Source organism: Myotis brandtii, unplaced genomic scaffold (genome assembly GCF_000412655.1).
Source record: "Myotis brandtii unplaced genomic scaffold, ASM41265v1 scaffold216, whole genome shotgun sequence".
NCBI classification, from domain to species: Eukaryota; Metazoa; Chordata; class Mammalia; order Chiroptera; family Vespertilionidae; genus Myotis; species Myotis brandtii.
The window spans coordinates 4,663,603-4,668,011 of NW_005358092.1; the positions used below are offsets into that span (position 1 = coordinate 4,663,603).

A 4,409-nucleotide genomic window follows, 5' to 3' on the forward strand; every position below is an offset into this window, starting at 1 on the left:
CCTACTGGGGATGTGCCCGCAACCAAGGTACATGCCCTTGACCGGAATCGAACCTGGGACCCTTCAGTCCGCAGGCTGACGCTCTATCCACTGAGCCAAACTATCACTGTAGTTTCAACTAGGAATGCACACCTAGTTGAATAAGACGAAGCATATTCAGAGATTCAGTTAAATCAATTCTTGATTTAAAGACAAGAATTCTCCCTGTGGGTCCGTGTTATGGGTTGAATCTTGTCTCCCCAAAATCCACGTCAAAGTCCCAACCTCCAGTGTCTCAGAATGTGGCCTTATTTGGAAGCAGAGTCATTGCAGGTGTATTTAGTCAAGATGAGGTAGGCCCTAATCCAATATGACTGGTGTCCTTATAAAAAGGGGAAATTTGGACACACAGGCCGCAAAGAAAGGTGATCAGCAGGGAAAAGAGACATCTAAGGAGCGTGGGAGACATCCTTCTCCCACGGCCCTCAGAAGAACCAACCCTGAAACCAAACTGTTGGGAGGCTTGGTTCTTTCTGACTTCTGACCTCCAGAACTGGGAGAGAACAAATTTATGTTGTTTAAGCCACCCAAGTTTGCACGATTTGTTATAACAATCCTCCTAGAGAGGCTGCTGCCGTGAGTTTCACAAAGCTGCTGCTTCTAGGATCCAAAGGGCAGGTCATTTCAGGTGAGTCTCAGGAAGGCCAACACCTTCATGTCCAGGCCATCATTCCCCCAACCCTGCTTAACCCAGGGGTGATCTCAGAGTATCCAGAGCGAGGTTCTCAGCCTAATTTGAGCTTGAATGAACTGCAGGTGAAATGCATGTGTATCTAGTGTTGGGGGGAAATAGCAGAGCACAGTGGCTAGAGCTTTAGACTCCACAGCCAGTTTGTCTGGGTCAAATACAGGCTTCTCCACCTATCAGCTCTGTGACCTTAGGCTAACTTCTCTAGGCTTGTTTCTAAAAATGCAAAATGGGAATACCAGTAATAGTAGGACCTTCCTCAAAGTTGCTGCAAGCATTGAATAAGATAATACACATAAAGGGTAATACCTGCAACAAGATTAGAGGGAACACCTGGTACATAAATGAGCAACCAGGGCTTGTATTTTGCAACTATTAAGTAACTAGTGGCCTGGTGCATGAATTCGTGCACCATTGGGGTCCCTCAGCCTGGCCTGCGAGATCGGGCCAAAACCAGCTCTCCAACATCCCCTGAGGGGTCCAAGATTTCGAGAGGGCACAGGCCAGGCCGAGGGACCCCACCAGTTCACGATCAGGCCAGGGAGGAACGTGGGAGGTTGGCCAGCCGAGGAGGGACCGCAGGAGGGCTCCAGGGCATGTCCTGCCTGTCTTGCTCAGTCCCAATTGCCTGGATTCCAGCAGCAAGCTAACCTCAGGTCGGAGCGTCTGCCCCTTGGTGGTCAGCACATCATAGCGACCGGTCGACTGTCTGCCCCCTGGTGGTCAGTGCATGTCACAGTGAGCGGTTGAGCTGCGTTAGCATATCATTAGCATATTATGCTTTGATTGGTTGAACGGACGACCAGACAACCAGACACTTAGCATATTAGGCTTTTATTACATAGGATAATAAAAGTACTATTAACTTGGGATGAGGATCTATTCGCTTTCATCAAATTCTCAGAAGGCCCTGAGAATGATGGCTACTTCTGAAGAATGGATGACTCACATATGTTTAAAAAAGCCCCATATGTTCCATTTCTGTCCATTTTTGATAGAGACTGAGCGACAAAGACTTGCAGACAGCAGATGCCAGAAAAACCTGGGGCAGCCATTCTGTGCTGCCTGGGAATGGGGAGCCATCCGCTTCAGCTGTCATCAAGCGAGGAGTAGGAGAGACGTCCCCCATGTAACAGTGGCCCAGGCACAGATGCCTGGCCAGAGAGCCAGCAGCCTCCTCCTGAAAGTGAGCTGAAGAAGTTTCTAAAGGGATGGGCAAAGTTATCTTCCAGAAAAAACGGTGGCAAACTCTAACATCAAGAAAAAAAAAGACCACCAAACCCCTGCAGATCCATGTTCCGTAATAAGGCCACAGAAATTTTAAACTGGAAAATATTAAAAAGATGTATAATCAACTGCTCACCTGTTATGAAATAAATTTAATGAAGTACCCACAGTATACCTAGCTTTGCACAATGTTATTTCCTTGGGATTTTGTTAAAATAACAGTTTAAAAAGTTTATGCAAAGAAAACTAACTTCATTCTTTCTAAACGCCTACACTGTAGCAAGCACTGGGCTTGATGGTGGGAACACAGAACTCTCTAGAAAGTGCCCACAGGCACAAACTTAAACATCTGACTTGAAGAGTTTATGCATTCCTGTGGGACACGGACCCCAGAACTGCAATGCTATACAAGGCACAGTGGGCACAAAGGCAAGAGGTCAACTCAATGTGGTGGACTCATGAAAGGTCTAAAAAGATGATGCTTGAGGGAAAATAGGCACCATCATAGGGAACGGGCATCTGAGGCAGAGGACTAGAAGGTGAGGCACAGCCTGTAACAACATGGCACCCCTGCAGGCAGTGGGGCACAAGGACAGGAGGCAGCTCTATTAGGGGTGGGATGTGGAAGACAGTGGCTTTTTCTTGAAGGCAACTGAAGTACACAGATGAGGCCACAGAACTGAGAGCACCAACATGAAGGGCCGAGTAGAGGGAAGAGGAAGCCTGGAATGGACAAGGGGCTGAAGACCGAAAGACCTGAGAGGGAGGAGGTAGGCCTTCAGGTTAAACAAGTTGGTATGTACACATGCTCTTCTATGTCCTTTTCTGAACACATTAAAATTAAACCAAAGGCATAAAAGAGGCTCACACACACAAAAACAAAGAAAGTGGAAGAAGGGATAGTAACAAGTTTTAGGAGAGAAAGCAGAGAAATGGAACTAACTTAGCAGAGTAAAGGACACTGAGCCCCGGTGTCTACAGAGGTCTCCTCAGATTCCCCCTCAGAAATGCCCGGAAACTAGCAGGGCCAAGGCATAGCACTGAAAACAAAGGTATTAATTGAAATTCTTTTAAGGATAATTGGACCCCCAAGTTGCAGTCCCCACTCCTCACAGAAGACAGTTTATTCTCTGGTAAAGCTGAGCCAGGAGGTCCTAGAGACAGCAGGTTGAGTGAAGCGTGGGGAAGAGGGCTGAAAGCAGAGCATTAAGTGAGAGACTGTGTACCTGAAGTCACGTCTCCAGTCTCCTCAAAAATACTGGCTGTCAGGCTTGAACTAGGCAAGAGTTCAAAGGAGAGACTTCTCTGGAAAAACTAGAAGGCTCTTGGGAAAATTCTACAAATACTGACAAATGGAAGCCCCCAAAGAGTGGCTGGGCCTATGGGTCCACAGTCTCCATCACTGGCCTTTCACTCAGCCTTGCAGTGGCATTTTCTTGAACACCAACAGAAGACAGCCAAGGATCGCCAGGCATTTGAGGAAAGCCTCAAAACAAAACATGGAACCCCAAATTGGGGGGTGGGGGGCGGGCAATGCAGGGGGGAAAAGACTTCAAACTACTACTATCATTGATATCTTCAGAATGATATTATTTCCATGAAACAAGAACAGGATGCTATTTTTTTAAAAATTACAGAATAAGAACAAGCAAGAATATTTAAGAGATGACAGCCAAAATAAACTGAATAGAAAGACTGGGCAATGAAGTTAAAGAAATCTTGAAGAAGTAGAATTCTAGGCAAAAACAAAAACAAACAAACCATGGTGCCCAAAGAGATGAGCAATTAGAAGAAAACATAATTATAGGATTAACCAGGAGGCCCAAAACCCAGTGAATGGGAGTACCAACAAGATTATTATCAAACTAGAGGCCCGGTACACAAAAATTTGTGCACTCGGGCGGGGTCCCTCAGATCCGCCTGCGCCCAGGACCCCTTAGGGGATGTCCACCTGTCGACTTAGGTCCACTCCCTGGGGGGATCAGGCCTAAGTTGCAGTCAGACATCCTTCTGGCAGCCACGGAGCCCTCAGGGGATGTCTGACTAAAGGCTTAGGCCCCCAAAGGATCAGGTCTAAACCGTTAGTTGGACATTCTTAATGCTGCCACAGAGGTGGCAGAGGCTCCTGCCACCACCACTGCGCTGGCCAGCCATGAGCCAGCTTCTGGCTGAGTGGCACTCCCCATATGGAAGTGCACTGACCACTAGGTAGAAGCTCCTGCATTGAGTGTCTGCCCCCTGGTGGCCAGGCTCCTGCATGTGTCTGCCCCCTGGTGGCCAGTGCGCATCATAGCAACGGGCCATTCTGCTGTTCAGTCAATTTGCATATTAGCCTTTTATTATTATTACTAGAGGCCTGGTGTACAAAAATTTGTGCACTCATGGGGGTCCCTCAGCCCAGCCTGCACCCTCTTGCAGTCCAGGACCCCTCGGGGGATGTCCACCTGCCAGCTTA

At 47.7% G+C, this 4,409-nt stretch overlaps 1 protein-coding gene across 4 annotated transcripts in view; it reads right to left on the reverse strand.

The window, feature by feature from the left end:
• DDX11 (DEAD/H (Asp-Glu-Ala-Asp/His) box helicase 11) overlaps positions 1-4,409 on the reverse strand; it is a 38,316-nt gene that overhangs the window by 21,412 nt on the left and 12,495 nt on the right. The window lies entirely within an intron of this gene.